Genomic DNA, 21000 nt, shown 5'->3' on the forward strand with positions numbered 1-21000 from the left:
AGAGTCTAATTCTTTATACTAATCTTTCAAAATCCGTAATAATGAGAAATGCATAATTTATATTGTGTCAGTTGGGGATTCTTTATAGGAAATATGTTAGATTCTTTTGCTTTTGGCTGAGAAAGAAAACAGAGAAGCTCTTGCCAGTTTGCCATTAAACTGAGATTAGATGTTTGCTCTGGGCAACGGCTAAAAACAAACCAACCAAAATACAAACTGGCCAGCCCTAGCCTGCCCCAGCAGTTTTTATATGAGCTTACTTTCTGCAAAGAGATGTGCAAGTAACCTGATAATGACACTAAGAAGAAAAGAAGCTTCCAGAGAAACAGTATGGAGCTGTTCAGAGGGCTAGGCATTTTCTTCCAGAGCTGTGTAGATCTTTTTTGGAAAGGGCCCATGTCATGGAATCACAGAATATCCTGAGTTGAAAGGGGTCCAAAAGGATCATCAGAGTCCAACTCCTGAGGAAAGGTACTGGTATTTCTAGTGTCACATGAAATAAAAATTAAAGATATGCATCTAAGGAGGCATTAGTTGGGCTTGGCCATCAAAGGCTTGCATAGATCAAATAAAAAGCACCCAGATGCTCTCTGCTTGTTCCCGAGACATCTGCTCTGCTTCTCTTAATTGTGCTTGTTCCTTCTACCTGAGAAAATGATTATCATTACTTAAATGTGTAGTTGTCTACAGTTTCTATTCACAGTCAGTGCATGCCTGCCTTACGCATTGTTTATAGCTGTTTTTTCACAGAATCCCAAAGGTTGCTGCTGAACTTCACGCTATTAATTGGTATAAATATCTGACCCCTACTGTCAGCATCAGTGCTGTGACCTTTGCAGACTGGACAGCAACAACTTACTTATGGAGGGAATCTCAAGGCTTTTTGGATCAGAGTACTGAGGGGTATCCATCTATGATATGGAATGGGTTTTAGTGCCTGAATACATCTAAGATGCTCCTGTTTGGACTTTTTTATTCCACTGTATAGGAAGAGTTCCAGTAGTATCCAGAAATAATTTAAAATATTCTTCAAATACTTCTGGTAGTTCTTAAATGACTGCAGAGATCCAATGCTAAAGAAGCATACATTTAGCAAAAGTAGAGAGAAAATCAGCAAATATTGTTAAGACTTTTTGGCAGCTGCTGCAAAAGTTGTCTCCTGATAACCAAAGATGCATTTAGTTTCAGTATGAGTTTCACACATCCACAACCTTGAAAGCAAATAAATAAACACAGGAAGAATTTCTTGACATTATTCATGAATTCATGTTACTTTTGATACTTAGAATATTAGTGATTTGACCTTATATGAAATTTTCACTTGCATTCTCTATATCAAATGAATAGAAGTTATTAGCCCAGCTACCAGTTTGTACTCTTGCATAAAACCTTATCATGGATCTCATATATGTTTGCAATAATTGCATCAAGCAGAAGAAATATCTGGCTGCCATATTCCCCATTTTGTTGGGCTGTTACTGTATCTCAGCATTGCTGAAGGCCTGGAAATATTTTGAATTAGGGACAGCTGATGGAAGCCAAAGTGCAAATTTTCCCACTGTCATGCTACTGTTCTCAGGGCACATGGAACCTTGTATTTGCAGCAAATGAAGGAGAAACTAATAAAAATGAATAGCATTTTTCTGAACTTGTGACTCTCTTGTATAAGGGATTTCCCTGTGTGCTTTTGTGTGTGTGTGTGCGATGCCAATAGCTCCTCAGTGCTGAATGACATTTGATTAATTACAGCAATTAGCAATCACTTTGTGTCAATCACTGGATCCTAATGTTGCTATAACTCCAAAGCATAGCAAATGTTAGTAGCCATCAAACTGTTTATCTCATACTATTTAAGTTCTTTTTGGCCACTACCCTAAGTACACTGTGACTCTTCTGGCATCTGACATGTGAAAGCAGGCCCAAACAGCAACTCAGAAATGACCCAGTTCAACTCAACCTTTCTCAGATGTACAATACATTCAAGACTACACTGAGAATATATAATGGGGCCCATTTTCTTCAGGAAAAAATTCAAGAAAATAAAAGAGCACCAACATGAGATGGAAGGTTAATTTTTTCCTGAAAAACTGGCCATAACATTGCAAGCTATATACTTGAAGGCTTGAAGGAATTGCCTTTGGAATTAATAATGAAATTTGATATAATATGCACTTTTTCAATGTCCTATGGAATTACACAACTAAAATACATTAATTAGAGAAGTTACAATACATGATGGTATACATTGGAATAAGAGAGCTACTATTCTGTCTGGAATATTAGAACAGATCTGTTCAAATACTTGCCTTGTTTCTCCAGTGTGTATTTGCTTAGTTCCTGTTCATGGGAAGAAGTTCAGACACTAGTTAATAATTTACAACTTGCACCTTGTGCTTCTTGGATAATCCTTGGGGAAAAAAATCATCCAGACCATGCCTGATCTCATATTTGAATGGTAAGCAACAACATGGTTGGACTTTATCTTTACAGCGGTGTAACATTATGTGGTTAATATTTGTGTTTACTCTGATAAATTTTCATGAAATACATCTACAGACAATTTCCTTGATAAACATAAGGTGTATCATTTATTTTTGAAAGGGAGATTTTTTATGTTTGGGTATTTTTTACTTATCTATTTAGTGACATTTTCATGAGGAACATTTTACTGGCATATTGAAATTTTCCAATATAATGAAAAATATATAAATAGAAAAATATGGAGCCGATTTCTTTATAGGTAGTATGGATGTTTCCCCTTCTGTCTCTGGAGGTCACCCATAAAGGTTTACCTAAAAGTAGAAGTTTCCTTTAAGACTTATAGTAAACTCTGTTCGGAGGTGAAGCAAACAGAATGCTTAAAATTAATTTCAAGTTTTCTCAAGAGAGGGATTTGGAGAAAGGATATGTGTCAAGAGCAAAACCAAGGATATTTCAGGAATTTGCTGGAGTTATTTTCATGCTCATAGTCCCATGGTTATACTAGCAAATGCAAGTTAAACACATAAGTAAATATATAGATGAAAAAGCATTGAAATTATAATGTTTACTCTTCATTGTATGACAAATTTTTTTCAAAATTTCTAGAATGTTTATTCCACTTGAACAGAGTGGGTTTTTGTTTAAAGTAGTTTGTGGAGGCAGGGTACTCCAGAGAGAGGTGCTTTGCTCACTGCAAACAAGATAAAGTTGGAAGATCAATTCCAATTCAGAACTGGAATAGGGGTCTTACCATACAAGATGCTGCTTTTTTTTTACTTGCAACTGCAAGAAAGTGGAACTGCTCCAATGAGCTAAATATAGAATTATTATATTGGAAAAATCAACACATAGTCATAGGGGAAGGTGGTAATTGGTATCTACACACAAGATACAGAAATAAGAAATAAAAGGTTTAGTTTTTATAAGGATGAAAAAGAATGCTCATTGAGGATCTGCACTTTCTGTAGAATTGGTAATCCATCCTGTAAGATAAAAATGCATGTACACAGATGCTGGTCTGCAGAATTCTGGGAGTAGCTATTGGCAAAATTGCTCTCTGCATGTCAATCTTGAATTTGGTTTAAACACTGACAGTCAGAGAGGCAGGGAAGCAACTGAAGAGCTAAAGGCATAATAAATTGTTCCTGGTTTGTGTTAGATAAAATTAAATAATTTTCACAAGGAAGGTTTCACTTGAGACTTTTTGAGCATTGGTGCTTAGGAAGGTACAAGCTGTAGCCTTTGGAAAGAAAATCTGCACAAAGATCGAGTGCTTTTGATGCAAGGTGAAGAATTTTTAATGTGCTGAAATTCAATGCAGGAAACAGCCAAAGGCAAAAATGGCAGCCTGAAGCCCTGCATCCAGTTCTGACTTTGACAGATGTCCCACGAAGCATCTTTATCCCAGTGTGAGATATTTATTGTGATTTCACCAAATTAACACAGAGCCCATAAATTTTACTTTCAAATGTTGCCATTTAGAGGCAATTTTAGTTAAGCTGGGCTTCAACTGTATGAACATGAGAGTATAAACGTGTGAAAATAAAGGGCTCCTTGAAGGGGTGTCCGTGGCAGATACTTTCCCTGTATGCTCCACGCTTCCTGTACTGATCAGCTGAGCTGACACATGCAGGAGAAGCTGTAATTCTCTGCAGATGAAAGCTAGCAGCATAGTCTGGATGAATTAGCACTAAACAAAAGCAGTAAGAGATCGTGATCTTAGCAGCTTACCTGAAGTTCCATGGAGATGTGTGAGTTCACACCACCAGTGCAAAACTTCATTTTCCCATTCTCAGTTTCCCATTGCCCTTCTCTCTGCTCTTTGTTCACTATGGTAACAACACATCTCATACCTGCAGAAAAAGGAAAAGACCTGCCTATGTCTTCAATATCCACTTGGGGTGTAAAAGCTTGGGCTGGGCAAAGCACCAGAACATGGCAGGGCTTTGTGCCCTGACAGAGTCTGTCCCTGAGCTTGGTCTGTGGTCCCCAAGAGAAGAACAAGGCTCTGTGGCTGTGGTCCCTAAGGGAAGAGCAAGGCTCTGTGGCTGTGGTCCCCAAGGGAAGAACAAGGCTCTGTAGCTGACCATGCTGGGAAATACCTCGGGTACCTTTGTCTTCCTGGCCATCCAAGGGATTTGCTGCTTGGGGTCTCAAATGTCAAAATCTAACTTGGATGAGATATCCTTTCCAGAACAATGCCTCAAAGGGTTGCAAAACTATTCAGGCAGTGGAGAAGTGCCTACAGTTATTCTCTGGTCTTTTACTTGTAAGTGCTGCCAGAGGAAACATGGAATAGAGGATTCTTTCAGCTTAGCTGATAAAATTAAGAATTTATACGAAAAAGCTTGTTAGGGACAGCAGAAAACTTTGGATTTATTCAGTTTTTAGGATTTTGTTTTTCAAAATAGGGAAGGAGGGAAAGGGAAGACCATCTTCCTGGATACTATCCATATTTTAAAAATTCTTTTTAAACATGCTTCTAAGAGAAAAATATGTAGTAAGTGAAAGTATTTTATTAATAAAGATGTTAGAAAAAATAATTTTAAAATTTTCTACTATTTTTGACTGTTGATTGTGATTAAATTCAGTTTCAACTAAGAATAATATTGTTCTTACGGATACCTGTTTTTCTAGATTTGCAAAATGATTAAATGGTGAACATTTTTTACTGAGAGTATTGAGGCCAACATGTTTAAATACTTTCTAATGTAAATTTGAATTTAATAAACCCTGATTTTATATATATAGATGCTTATTTATGTCGATTTTATTTGCAAATTGGTTAGATTTATTCCCAAAGATTTTCACAATTCACATTTTCTCCATTTCTCTCCACTTCTGCTACATCTGCTTCCTGCCTTTATTGACTGAATTTGAAAAAGAAGATAACTGAAGTGTCAGAATTTCAGAATTTTAGTGAGCCAGAAATTCCAACGGAATTTCAGGCCTGTACTTTTGCATCCTTATTTTCTGTCTGAATTCTCCTCCTCAGAATTATTTTTCAATTTCATGTAGTGCATATTCAGGTGATTAAGAAGCCCAGTGCCAACAATTGTCCCTGTTCATATACTTAAAAAACAAACAAACAAAAAAAAAGGGAAGTAGTAATGCATGTGGGTTTGGGGTTGTAGTTAAAGGTTATAACTCTCCATGGTGTAAATTCTGAGTTTTACATTTTCACTGTTTTCACAAAATATTGTTGCTGCACAAGACATGGCATGAAGTCAAAGAAGACCTGTCAGGAGGAACTGAAAATAAGAGTTTTTTCCAAGGCTGTGACAGCAGGATACCCATGGTAAGCTTTATCAGCCAGGCAAACCCTTAACTACCCATGCTTTGCTGGCACTGGTGTTACCCAAACTCCATGTTTCAGAGACTTAATCAGTGCAGTTTTCCACCTTTACATTTTTTGGGTTTTTTTTTTTTTGTATTTTTAAAGCAGAGAAGAAATGAAGCTTTCAACTTTTTGTAACATGAGATTGGACCAAGACGTAGACATTCCTTCTGAGAATTAACAGAGGAAATAGGGCTAGCTAGAAAAGAAGATTATTCCTTTTTTTAAGATATTTTTCTTGAACTATTTTCTCATTACTTTTGACATAAGGAGCAATCACAAATGCATCTAATGGATGACTGTTGAGATCCAGGTGTTGTATATTAGCATTTATCTGAATGACAAAATGCCAGAGTGGACAACTGCTTCTGCAGTTTTCCCAAAAAATACTGCTGTCTACCAGAACCTTTCTGGAGGCTGGGTTTTTGTCTGAAAATAAATATGCATTTTTGTATGTGAACATAAGCAGAATATAAAGTCTGAAATCTTAGATAAAACCTAGGTAAACTTTTGCATTCGCAAGTCATTTCTGGGGAGGAAAATTGTCCTTATTTTATTACAAAATTACCTAAACATTCTCAGTCACTCTTTCCTGAAAAGGCCTGGAAGACTTCTTAAGTTTTTGTGGGACACTGCTGACATCAAGATGAATGATATTTCTGTATGGAAATACACAACTGTAGTCAAAGAATCATCAAAATTGCTCCTGGAGAAGTAAATAACCAATGACTGCAATACAAATATCTGCTCTAAGTCTAGAAAAATACTTTCTCTTTTCTATCATAATACATGAAAGGAAAAGTTCACAGGAGACTTAAGCATTTTCTGCTGCTAAAATGGTCTTACCGCTAATCATGTTTTAATGGTGAACATAATATTGCCTTTCCAAATATGATGGAAAGTAAGCTGGTCCCCTCCAGTCTCTGTATTTAATTACTCCTCAATTCCACACCCAAACCCAGTCTCCATTCTGATCTTTCTGACTAATTTCTTTTTAGTTAGTCTGGGGAAACCAACATGTCATTCTTTAAAATCTGTTCTTTATGAGTGTTCTGCACTGCATAGTTGGCATGAGAGTCCTGATCTACCTCTGACATTACCTGGCTGACAGAGATTGGATTTATCTGGCAGTAAACTGACATACAGCTGGTGTTGCCACCACTTTACCTTCTTAGCTTCATATCTTTAGTGCAAGTTGTTACTTTTAGGCACTAAAAACAGCACAAAGGATGAATGTAAGCCATTTATGCAAGCTAAATTTTCACCTCTTGAGTCTTCTCAACTCTTGAAATTATTTTAAATAGTTTTGTGGCATCATCCAGTTTTCCACCAGAGTTTTACACTATTATTTACATTCTATCTGTCTGCCTGTCTGTGTATCTCAGGTCAGTAAACTGAAAAGCCTCCTGTTTGTGTTATGTAACTGTCTTCTTCTGGCAGCTGGCTCCAATGTGCACCTCTGTGAATGTTGCCATGGAGACTCCAATTTAGGAGCAACTGGATTTGAGACTTTCCAGGCCAGCAATACGTGACAAAACAAATACAGAAATTAAAGTGGTGCCTGCCCTTCAGATGGGAGGCAGGCAGGTCTGCTAGACCAGGCTAGAATTGGGGCTGGAGAGAGAAGGATGTTGCTTGCACAAGTGATTAATTAAAGCATTACAGTCCTTGTTATTCCTCTCTATAATTTTCCTTTTCTCCCCAGCTGTTTTATGAAACAGAATTAATATTAAATGATAGCTCTTTCTGACTAAATTACTGCAGTAGCATCCAATGTACACAGTTTCTACCTTTCCCCTGTAAGTGAGCCCAGTATGTGCTCTGCCCTCCGGATGATGATTCACTAATGCGCTGGTTTGTACATCTGACTTGATAGGTATTTTTCTCCTGGTGATGTCCAAAAATATTTGCTTATTTTTAGTTCTGTGATTTAATGTTGTTTCTAGCCCTTCTCTCACAGAAGACTTTGACAAAAGTTATTGACTACAAGGACACAAGAAAAAAAGGCAGTGGGAAATAACTTACTAGCATATTCACAGAGGAAGCCAGCTCTACAGATTTGTTTTTCTAGTTAGGGGTAAACCATTTCCCTAAGAGTAAATAACTTATACCAGAAATCATAACCTTTGCCTCAGCATTTCACAAGATTTTTTTCCTAGGCAAGACTTGTTTGACAATATTCTTTGTGGGATTTTTTAAACATTTATATGAAGAGGGGTATCTGTAAATTTTCTATGTTTTGGGTTTTTATTATTTTGCTTTGCGACTCAACATCCTGTGATTTTTGTTCCATTTGGTAGAATGATTGACAGAGTTTTGGATTAACAACTGCTGTTTTCTTGAACACTGTTATGAAAAAGAAGATGAGACTGGAATTTAGTCTAAAAAAATGTAAGTAACAGAAAAGTTAGGGTTTTTCCACTGATACTATTTTGCTGGTGCTGACCTTAGTCCACATTTTCTATGTAGGTCTAACTTTCCTTTGACAAAGTCCTTTCTAAGAAAGAAGGATGGCTTATTTTGCTGACAAAAATCATGATGGTGCTACTCCATTACTTGTTTGATAAAAGTATGTGGAGGTGGAAAATGTATGTTGTGGTCAATCAGTTCTGTGTTGTATCTTAAGGTACAATGTTCTTTAAAACTTCAGTTGAGAATATAGTCAATATGAAAGACCACTGTACAGAGGGAGCTGTAAATTTAAAGCAGAGGGAATTTAAAGCTTCCTAAGAACAGGATCGATTGAGGCTGCCACCACATGACCAAGAAACCTGGGCTCCTTGGGTGGCAGGGTTACATCTGTCACTCTTTGAGAAACAGGGAGCTGGAATAGGCAGCAAGTGATCGTCAGTGACCTAGGACTACAGAAGGGTCATAATTCAAGACTCCCTTCATCTCAGATCTTAAAAATTACAAGCTTCGCTTTCACTTTAGAGATTATTGGGGCTTCTCAATACTGCACTTGGGTCCCAAAGGTTCTCTCCTCCCTTTGTGGCTTCCTCCCTCTGTGTCATACTGAGGTACTGTGTTCTTCTCTGCCGTAATGCCTTGTGGTGTTCCCACAACGCTGCTCTGAAGTAGCAGTGGCCACCAGAGCACACAAGTGACACAAAACCAAACCAGGTCCATGAAAGCACTGCCCTGTAGCTGCATTTGAGGATGCAAGTGATCCCATAAGAACAATGTTCAAAGTAAGAGAAAAAAGAGAGAAAATCTTAGCAACCTACCTCACCAAGATTCATCTTGAATCAGTCCTCTGCTTTCAATCAGCAAATGCTCTTTTATTCCAGCAAAATTGTTTAGATGATGGTTCATATTCCCTAGGTAAATGGTAAATAGGTTTGCTTTGACAGGAATGAAAGGCTCAAGGTATTCAGCATTCTGTGCACAGTCAGGCATGATCCAGAAATGTGAAAAATAAAGGAAAGTAAGGAAGCAGTCCTGTGCTACTTGGAACTTCCTTGATTGCCTTTATCACCAATACTTTAAAAATTTTTCTTCCATTGCTACCAGTGTAGCTTCACAGTTTGAGATTAGAAAAATACGAAGAAGTAACTCTCAGCAGTTCATTGACTACTAACTGTGGGAAAGTTCTAGAGATTTATTGGCAAACTCTGTATATGACCCCATTGCCATAACTTACTATGAAAGAAGTTTATAGGCACAATAAGGCTTGTCCAGAAATTTTAGGATACAACAGTTGATAATGTACTGGTACATAATTTATATTTTGCTAGCTGAAGTATTCTGCGGATTCCTGAAGTCTTTGTTACCTGAAAAGAAATAAGAAAATCTATGTTTGTGTTAACTCAGAGTCTATCACACAGTTATTTTTCTAATAATATGTTTTGCACCTTTTCGACTGCTTAAAAATGTGCTTTTTAAGTACTGAACAGGTATAGAAGATTGGGTGATGATAACCATTCAAGACTTCAAGTAGGTATTGAAGTTCTTCTGTATTTCATGTTTCCTTTGTTCTGCCAGCTGGGGGGTATTCCCAAGTTTTGTTCATATTCAAGCTTAGAGAAGCCAAACATCAGTTACTTGTACCCTGTCATTGGACCGTTAGCAGGTACCAGCAGACTTTGTTCCATGAGAAGAAAATCTTTCCTGCTATCTCTACAGAACTGGCTCCTTGCATCTGTGCCACCAGACCGTGGTAGAAGAGAAACAAATGAGGCAAAGCATATGCCAGACCTGATGGATCTTGGCTTCTTGTCATCCCTCCTCAAACAGTGTAATATCAAGCCAATCTTTACCTTCTGTATCCTTCAGTGGCCTCAGCATTGCACAAAATCTAGGAGACTTAAAAACTCTTTTTATAAAACTTCATGTATATTTCCAATACCGTACATGTTTTTGAGAGAAATGATTAAACACAGCACTACTTGAGATAATAGCCAGAAAAGAGTTTTCAGTAAAAACATAAGAACATATATGCTTCATAACACAGGAAAGCACAAATTCCTTCTGCATATGAGGCTGGCAAATCATTGTAATGGGAGTACACAGCTCTTGAATTAAATGGTTACATGTATTAAAACCAAAGACAGCAACCGTATCTGCAGACCTTCCCCCTCACCACTCATATATTTAATTCAGTCTCTCCCACTAAGCATTCATATTTAATTTGCTACTTTTTCCAAAAATATTTTCAAGCCTTCCACCACTAACTTAAAGACTATAAATGATCTTTGTCATCAAAAGAAGTAGAAAAGCAGATGAGAGGGGAAAATAACATTGGGGGCAACTAAGACCTATGATATAAGCTAAGACAACAGCAGTTTTGAGTATGAAGAAACTTTTTTTTTTTCTGAAAATGATATCAGAAATCAAATAATACTTTCATAATTATAATAACAATCAGACATGTAGAAAAATGTTACCTGTGCTTCAGAACAACTGACTTTAAAACAGATTACAGGAACATGTAAATGATTACACGCATTAGGCAATATCAATGTTTACTTAATCATGTGCAGGCCACTTAAAAGTTAATAACAATTCTAGTTGTTTATAGGTAATCAGAGGAAAACCTCAGTAACACACATGAATTTGATAGAAAAAAAGTATATATAATGCTTTAGAAATATTCATTGAAATCATATGCAGTTAAATGTTATAAATTGGATTACAGATGGTACAAGAATCATTCAAAGACTGCTAAAAAATTAAATATGCAGAATTTATCCAGCACAGCTTTTGGACAATTCACTATTCTCATTAATGGATATAATCAATATAATATTTTTAGAATGCATCTTAATGTTTGGCTATAAACACTATATATATTTTTTATGTCTATTACATGGCCAGGATCTATCAAAACCATGCAACTCCTGATTGATGCAACTTGTAGGAAAAATAACACTTTTTCTCTTTAGATTTTAATTTCAAAATCAAGATGCTTACAGAGGTTTGAGAAAGTAAACACAGAATGATGTGAGCCAATGAAAATATATGCAGACTAAGATTAGACAGTTTTGCAATTATGAGATAAAATGCTGTTTCTGTAATTTGGGTTTTTTCCCTGTTCTTTCTCTTTAATCCACTAAGTCTTTCTCAACCTGTAATTTGTTAAAAGTATTCAAAAATTTCTATGTAGATTTCTTGTTCAAGTCAACAGCAAAGGGAAAAAAAAAATATAGAAAAACTTGTTTTGTTAGGTCTTTTCATAAATAGCAAATAATTTCTACTGTAATTAAGGAGAAACATATGAAAAATTGCAGAAAATAGTTTGGAATAAAGGTCTTTAGCAGGAACTTGGTGAAAGAAAACAAAAAGCAGTAACAGCCAAATAAGTACAGGGAATATGAAGTGTTGGGAGGAAGCAAAAGAAAGACTGTATAAATGAGAACAGTTTGGGGAAACTGAAAAGGAAAAAAAGGCATCAGGGGCATGTTTTCTGGCAGAATCCATGAGTTCAAACATAGATGTAATAAAATCTACAATTATCATGTCCTAATTATAAGACAGATGGGATAAAATTTGTAATAATGATTAAAAGGAAAATAATTTTAACGAATACTTCATTATGTTGAAAGAGAGAGAATTTACGTTTTCATCTGGTAAAGATGAGGAATTCAATCACTTGGAGTGATTCATCAAAACTGAGATGTTTCCTGGGATGCATGAATATGTTTGGAGTTCTTACATGCTTTGTCTTACGTGGTAAATCGAGATTTTGAAAACTAACAGTTGTCATGATTTAGGACCAGACTCCCTCTCCCCTCTGTTGAGAAAGAGAAAAGGCAGGGATTATGGACTGAGATGAGAAAAAAATACTGGAAACAGCCATGAGACATGAAAATGAACAGCAACAGTATTAATAACAAAGGTATACAAAATCAGAGTGATTTACATGCAGAAATTGCTTGCTGTTTGACCTCACCTGGTGTGGCCCCAAGGCAATGAACAACGGTGCCTGGACCCTTCAGCTCATTGTTTTTTACCTGCTGCTCACCATACTTGCTCCACGGGAAAGGAACACCTCCCTCCCCACTTCTAGGAAGCAAGAGAGATTCCCTTTTCCCCACCCCTGGCCATGATGGAAGATATTATGGAAGAACACAACATCTTGGCCATGCCCACACAGCTCCTGGCTCTGCCCCCTCATGCCTACTGTGAAAATTAACCAGGTCTTTGGCTGAAATCAGGACAATTGTAAAATATTTATCTCAATGAATCTTAAAATTTTGTTAGGAATTGCAGTGAGCAGAAAGATGGGAAGAAGAAAGAATGGGAAAGAAGTGCTCACCACAATTCCTAGTGGAGTGAAAATTTTCTTCCCATCGCCAACACTTAAAGTGGGCTTACAGAGTTGGTTATAAATTGGTTATTATGGTAGCAATACAAGCTGGATTAACTGAAAAGCTGATAAAGAGTAATATTAATAAAGGGTATGAAAGGACAGAAACACTTATTACATCAACACCATTCTGTTTAGTGCATTTAGGTTACTGCTCCATGATATGTAAATTTTTAAAAAATCACAGCAAAATTCAGGCAAATAGATTAATAGGTAGTCAACTGACTTCTCAAAGTGAGGAAACACACTGAAGTGAACTAGGAGTGGCTAGCAGTGACAGAAGAATATAAAATGAGCAATGCTGATTTTAAAATGAATGTGACAAAAGATGCAGCTCTGAATTCAGCATTGTTCAAAGAGATGCTAAAATACAAAAACCATTTCCTGTATACATGTAGTTCAAAAAGCTGGAATTAAAAATAATGAAATGGTAAAAGGGAATGGTGCATGAAAAACTAATAAGAATACTTTCAGGGCTTAAGAAAGGTAGGTTTATGTGTTCTACCTAATTATAATACTAAAATTAAGACCATGAGTTGATTTGATCATAGCATATACCTAGCTTTGCTGGATAAGGTATTCATCCTTCAGTGTTTAAAGAAAACAACAAAGATGGTTGGAATTTATTGAAATATGCTGAAAATGGAATAGTATTATTTTCCTTATGGCTGAATATGAATAAGCATCAGAACATGTGAGATGGATTTTCTGTCTTTGACTGTCTTCAGCTCAGACTCTTAGCCCTTCTAAACACATCAGATTTTGCTCTCAGTGAAGGGAAAAACCCTGGAATTTGATTGTCCAGCTACGAAATGTATTAGACTAGTTCTGATAAACATTTTTGGTCTTAGAGTATGAATTTGAGAGCTTAGGAAACAAAGGAATATGCAGAAATAATATCCCCATTTTTAATAAAAGCAGCATAACAGGGAACATGAGATTGCACTTTAGGCCCAATGAGCCCTGCATCAAGCCTTGCAGTTAAAATACAACATACAGTGTAATCGTCCCATTCCTGGGAAAGTCAGAAGTTTAATGGCAGCCTTGTTGTATGCATAAAACTGGGGAAATGGAACAGGGTCCCAGCTTCAAGGTTTCAGCACATGACAAATTGCCATCCATGCCAGTATCAGATACAGGGTGATCGTATGCCCTGGGTAGGCTCAGGTCCCCACGGCCGTCTTCCACAGGAGTAGGAGGAAAGCTGCAGCATGAGCAGCAATTTGGATAATCTTGGATCAAGGTACTAGGGGATGCTACAAAACATGCCTGAACTCAAAATAGTTGGGAGGTTCTGATTCCCAATCAATTTCCTTACCATGGTGCAGCCATAGCTTTGCTGTCAAATTCCACTACACCTGTCAGTATCTTGTACTGTACCTTGCTATTGGTGTTACTCTCCACAAGAAAAATATAGAACCTGATGTGCCTCGGTACTTGAGGCAGCATTGAAATCTGCTGCTTTACTCCACAAACTCCACAGAAATACATCCCTGGAGCCTGCATTGCAGAACACCTGGTGTGCATTCTGCACAGTATATATTTTAACAGTTTTAATTTGAAAGATTATTTTCAGTCCTGCTTTACATATTTCACTTGTGATCATAAACTTTCATCAGCATTTAGTAACAGGATGTCAAGGCAATATGGCATATGCTTTCTAATTGGTATCACAGTCTTGCATTGAAGTGGAATCTACTTTAGAGACATCTGCCTACTTAGTGTGTTATAAACAGAATATATCCTTTTTTCCTTCTGCTTGAAGGATTATATAAGTACTTTTTGCTGGTATATTTAAAGGGCTTAAAGTCAATCCTGTAGCTTGATGTTTTAAGAATATCAACACAGGAATAACTTCCCCCACTTAAACAAGACAATATTATTAAATCTTATTTCTTGTTCCTCAGGTTGCATTCATGATCAGTATGCACAAAAAGTGGAAAATGTTATTCAGCTTGTCTGCCTCTAAGTCAAGACTTTTGTTTTGCCTACTGTAGTAACATAAGACACAACGACCATTAAAGGTGATTATTTAAAACAGGTTTACTTCTAAGATTTCTAAGAATCTGACACATATTTCTTACCCTCACTAGTCTGAGCTACCAGATCACAATTAAAATCAGGAGTTAAACTGAAAAGTTACATTGCACATTCAGGACCTTAAATTAACTGCCAGGTTATGTCAATACAGTCATAAATTACTCGAGTCAAGGAGCAGACTGAAGCCTGCTGAAGCAGTGATCTCTATCGCCTCTCTCCATTCATCTGCACAGACAGCAATATGTCAGCCTGGACAGGGTGTTCTTTTACATGATTCTCTCTTGCTTTATGTGACCTAAGATGCTTTTGGAAGGACCCTGCTGGGTGACTCATCTGGACGAGATGATATTCCCACAACACAAACAAGTGGTAATGTAGGAGGGCAGCGTGGCTAGGAAAGGACAGTGGTTGTTCCCATCCACATCATGACCTGAGGGGGCTATCACCTCAGATGTTCTGCTGCATGATCCAAACCTGAACATAATTACAGCCTGCCACTGAGTATTCTGATCATGAGTGTCTGAGCTCAAGCTTAGTCACAAGCTGCAGATATCAAAAAACTACCCTTGTATCTTGTATGTACTCTTGGGAAATGTGTGTGCCCCTGGCATTTAAATAGAGGGCTTGATTTCCAGTGATGTCAATCATTAATTGATTTCAGTGATGCCCACTGAGGAGCTGGTACTCAGAATTTTTAAAAATATAAGCATTAGAATTCAAGTGGCTAAATATGAATTTAATAGTTTAACTACAGACAGAAAATGTTTGACTGTTTCTTCTTTCATTCTCCCTAATATTAAGGAAAGTAATTTTTTCTCATTATAAAATAATTTTAGCAACATATCATTAAGCAATTTGTACTCCCATTGTCAGGCATCTAAGTTATGCTTATAGTGCAGTACCATATAGAGAAAAGTGATAATCTCTAGAGAAACTCTGCTGAGACTTGAAAATATTATGTACTTTATTATTCAGTATTTTTTGTGAATTTTGTATCTTTCCTCTGATATGTAGCCTGCCTGTATTATTACTACATAACACAAAGCATTACAGAGGTCACTGGAGGTAGAAGGATTTTCAGAGGTCATTCATTAAAAGGATCAAATGTTTCATCGTTAAGTTTTAACATCATTATAGTTCTCAGTGTTTATATCCACAGACTCTTTTCTTCTACCATGCAAATTCTTTCATGTGTTTTAACATGTTGACTCAATCAAGGTAAGCTTCTTGTTAAAAATGTGCTCGTACAGTTGCAAGTTTATAATGTTGGCTAGTAATTTTGCAAAAAAGTCTTTAGCTTCTTAATCAAAGAACTTTTATATGGGGCCAAATCCTGATCTTCCCTGACACGTAGGTATCCCTCTTGCTCTACATTGAATTGATCTTATGTAAATTGATGATGTTTAAAAAAAAGCTGTTTCAAGATCATTCAAGGGACATAAAGTTTTCTCTAAACATTACAAGCCTTCAACAATTTTCCTATTTCACAATTACTTTGATTCTATTTCATTTTTAAAACACTTGACTAATGCTGTGGGTAGCATGAAACCATTATTAGAGTTCTACCTGAGTGCTTTTTTCAAAGAATATTGCAAACAACTACAATCATCACTTCCTAAGTCTGGAAAGAGACCTTCATATCACAAACTGGAATTTATCTCTTTGAGAACTTTCATTTTGCACTTACCTTTTTTCCAACACATCGAATACTAAATGATAATTAAAAAAAAAATCACTGGCAAGCTGGTGCTGAAGAAACAATGACACTTGAGAAACAAAAATATCCTTTCCATTTTACTTAAGACATCATCACTGCTAGAGTAAACCTCACTGCCAAGATAAATTTAGAACCAAGCCTTAATATTTTCAGTTTCTCAATAAAAATATGAACACTGAACACTTAGAGCCTACTATTCTGTCAAACAATCCAAGGCAAACTATGCAGCACTTTGTTGTTTCCTAAATGTTAGCCTGTAGGAGACAGAAGAACTACTTCAAACCTTCTTTGAAATTGTTAACTGCTCTGAAAAATGTAATTTTAAAGAATAGTCTTAAAAAATGATTGTACTTTTTCTCTCAGAAAGTCAAATTTCACTCAACAGAAAAGAGAAAGCATAGAGAGCTTATTATATCTTCTGTATAAATACAGTCAATAGCAGTAATCTTGTGATAACTGCAGTTCTACAGATAGAGATTAAGAAACTAGAAATCCTTTTTTTCAGATCTGTCATATTTGAATGGATGAAAAGTCTCTAGCTAGACCAGCAGTTTAGAAAGGAAAAAATCCATTAGGAAACTGGAATGGCTCCAATCTGGTTTTGTGTGATGATATGGAAGAGGCATATTGCGAACTGTTGGCTTTTAAATCTAGAGAAAGATGGGGAAAGGTAAAAGAGGTGAAAATTCAGACATTTTCTTAAAAACTGCATACTTTCTTGTATTACTTTAAAAGGCAGACGGAATTTGAGAGTTTAACAGAGATGTACCAAAGATTCTTGCCGATTTTCTGGCATGCAGTGTTTCCATCTTTCTTAATCTACAAATGTACATGATTACAGATTTTTATTCCACACGCATATGACAGGCTGACCTGCATAAATCTCTCATCTTAGTCTGAGTATTTAAAAATGGATATGATTGGAAAGGTCTACTGTGTCAATGGGAACTAGACTATTAATGGTATAAGGGGATGCATTTTATACAGCTCATTATGAATTTGAATATTCAAAAAATTAGAATGTTTCAAAATGCTTTATACCCATAATGATAATGAATATTAAGTATGAATAAAAAGATGTTCATGCATAATACTTGCTCTTTATTAACCTCAGTCCCTGAGCATTTCAGTTTTAAAATTAAATTATTGTGTGTCTTTTTTTTCTAAAGCTAATGTCATAGCACAAAGCCATTCTGATATAACCATTACTGAAACAAACACCTGTAGAATTATTGAACAAATACCTGTTTTAATTATGTTATTCAGCTTTTTGATAAATAAAACACAGTTTTAGATTGCAGATTTTCAGAATATGGATTCCGAAAGTAAATCACATGTTAGCTTTTCATGTGGTTTTAATGACCACTTTGGCAAATTGTAAGACAATCAATGTCTTTAAACAGTGTCAGTGCTTTTCTCTCTGAGACATCTGCATAGTACAAATTTAATTTTAATTTTTTAATCCTAAATGTGAAAGAAAATACAGGATAACTTTGTCTGGCTTGATACTCAGATTGTTTTCAGGAACATAAGATCCTTAATGTGTTCTGCCAGTTGTTAGTCACACCCTAGATTTTAACAAGAGTGACCCAGGAATTGTGCCAAAAAATACATCTATTTTAGGACAGCTTGGTTCTCTGGAATATTCTTCCTACAGATGCTCTTTGCAATTGACCTATAGTAAGTCTGGCTTGTTCTGAAAGACATTGGTTGCACAAAATAGCACACAAATCAAGTGTCATAATACTACATAAACAAACGAGAGTAAAAAAACATAGCAAGGTATGGCTTCAACTTACCTCTTTCCTAATTTATTGGAAAGTGCTGAGATTAAATGGATTAGCTGTATCTTAAAACACAAATGAGTATTAAGTGAGATCAAAATCTAACTGGTAAATGAGGTGGTCAGAGTAGTAGAGGCATCCTGGATTAAAGCAACGAGATACCTGTGAAATAGAAAGAATTGAAGCTGATGGAGAAGGTTGTGGAAGAGGAAATGGGAGGTAGCTAAGGGTTACAGACAGGAATGGTGTATGCAGAGCTTAGAAATGAAAGGATGTTTTGAAGCAGCTGCTCAGCATCGTGCCCAGGCAGTGAAGGAGTGAAAGAGCCACAGCAGGGCCTGCATCCATGGCATCTCAGTCTGAGGAGCTGAACATCCTTCAGAGGACGTATAGGATCACAGCCTTCAGAAAGAACAGCTGGTTTTAACAATTGGTTAAAAAATTGGTAAAAAAACAATTTTATTTTCCAGAATAAAACATGGACTTTAAAACATCTTTGGTGATTTGGTCACAATCTCAACATGGGAAATAAAGTGAAAAAAAGGATGATTAATTAATTCTCTCTTTGATAAACTCTTCATTTATGTTACACTTATCAAAGCTAAAATTTTATGTGATTGGTGAAAATTCCTAGTAATATGGCAACATAAACCAGTAATATTGTTCAAATATTGCAATATTTTTCAGAATTGAAATGTGGCAAGTTCAGTTCAGTTGCAAAGAGGAAGATTAATAAAAAGAGGGGTATAAAATAGGATCAGCAAGAGTTTTTGGGTAGCTTGGCAAGGCTTGCTTCTAGCATTCTAATATAAAAAAGTGGAAATGAGATGAGTAGTGGGATGCAATTAAATTCCAGTGTTCATTTTCTCTTCAGCTTTTCTTTTCTCTCACTTGCTTCTTAGCAAGCTGTAAAGGATGCATATGATTTAATATACACTGTATTTGACCCTGAGAGAAAATTTTTAAACCAAACAACTTTTATTTGCTTTACTCTGTGAAATGTGGTAAAGTATATGCATGCTATATGAAGTGCTAACTGAGGAATTTATATTCTACCTGACAGTACATTAAGCTAAACATTTGAACGGCTTTTATAAGATCCTCTTCAGACCAAAAATAAAACCGAATTAGAAATTATATTCAATTATATACCAAACCAGCCAAAACAAACTCTTCAAAACTGTGACCCTTGGATGTGCTTATTAACAGGTATGATATTTATTGAATCTACAACCCTTGGAAATGAAATGCATTATTAGGAAATGTGTTTCTAAAAATGCCTTGTCTCTACTCTCCTGTATCTATCTTTCCCCACACCTTCTTTGAGAAGTGTGAATTTACAGCAATAGGTTTGTTTCTTTTCTCCATCCCAATGCTACAGCTTCTGAGAGTTTTCTCATTTGTCTGTATCCTAGTTATTATTTGTCCACTCTGGCTCAGACCAAGAAACTCTTAATAGCCCTGGAGTCTCTAAGATCCATCTCTGTGCCTGCTCTTGGTCCCCAGAGTGGAAGAATTATACATTTAGGTCTCTTTCTGAGCCTCTCCCACCTGACAATACAAAATGTTTGGAAGAGGTGGAATGGCTTTGCTCTGGCCAGGAAACTAAATGAAACTTCTGCACAGAGCAAGGTCTCCCTTGCCCAGATAAATAGATTTCTCAATTATTAAAATAAACCTAGATGGAACTTTATGTAATTAGTTTTGCTTACAGGAGGAGCAAAATATCAGAATATTTTACTTTACAAGCCTTTAATAGTTTGCCATGAAAGTCACATGGAGATGACAGGATCATCTCAACAGAACTGGTATAGTAACTCAGCAGTTCCCAGAAGACATGCTGAAAAACTGTGGAGCTGAGAATCGTAGTCACCTACTCCCTTGGTATGGTTTCTAGCTTGGCAAGAGTTTGGAACCTGAAAGACTCAAATTTCTGGGAACTTCAGGACCTACATCTTAGAAACCAGGAGATCTGAGGTGCTTCTCCAGTGCCTTCTCTATGAAGACACACATAAGCAGGCAGGAAACGTTTCTGAAAGAGAAATAAATTGTGATCTTCTGGCAACAGCCACCAGCTGGGTGAAGGAAGCAGAGAGCAAAAGCAGCTAAATAGCTCTTCAGCTTACAGCAAGTGAAACTCCAGAAGCCACTTTAACCTGATCCAACCTCACTTAGGCTGCTGGGAAGACCTCATGGAGTCTAACATCCTGAAAACTTAAACTTTATCTAAAGCTTTATAGACTGTGAAGTTACTACAACACAGAAAACCATTTATTTTACTTGCCTGTTTTATCATTTTCTGTACCTTGGTATGGCTTTATTCCATTCTAAGGTTTTCCTGTGCTGGTTTTTCATTATAATGAACCTCAGGAAGTCTGAACTCAGTTCAGCTTATGGACCATTTTTTAATCTCATAGATGCAATAGAGCGAATCATGGCTGGTGACTTTTCACAAAACAAAATTTTTCATTTAGAGTAAAGATTTTCTTAGAAAACATATCCCAAACCAAGCTTGCTATATATTATATGCTATCTATATGGGAATCAGAAGCACTAAGGCACTTCATTTCCTTTTCTATTCAACTGTCCACACATCCTATCCCTGACTGCATCCTCAAACATTTCTTTAGGGTTAGAAAGCAAATCACAGAAGTACATATTATTTCCCCCATGAGTAAGTTTGGTATTTAGAAAGACAAAGTTATTTCTGTGTTAAGACCATCTCTACAATTTCTTCAGAACATTTTTGGAAGTTTAAAGATGTGAAATGCAGTGGGAAAATCATATCAGTCAACTCGGTTAGCTTCCCTAAGTACAAGAAAAGTAAGCACTT

General features: G+C 36.3%; 1 long non-coding RNA gene across 1 annotated transcript in view; it reads right to left on the minus strand.

The window, feature by feature from the left end:
* Positions 1 to 21000, minus strand: part of LOC113459646 (uncharacterized) — a 196005-nt gene that overhangs the window by 6711 nt on the left and 168294 nt on the right. Inside the window, exons 5-8 of the long non-coding RNA XR_003381081.2 lie at positions 18183 to 18329; positions 9462 to 9591; positions 9046 to 9138; positions 4213 to 4334 (exon numbers count right to left, since the gene is read on the minus strand). This is a non-coding gene — a long non-coding RNA (uncharacterized LOC113459646). The remainder of the gene's footprint in view (positions 1 to 4212; positions 4335 to 9045; positions 9139 to 9461; positions 9592 to 18182; positions 18330 to 21000) is intronic.

Source organism: Zonotrichia albicollis, chromosome 5, assembly GCF_047830755.1.
Source record: "Zonotrichia albicollis isolate bZonAlb1 chromosome 5, bZonAlb1.hap1, whole genome shotgun sequence".
Taxonomy (NCBI): domain Eukaryota; kingdom Metazoa; phylum Chordata; class Aves; order Passeriformes; family Passerellidae; genus Zonotrichia; species Zonotrichia albicollis.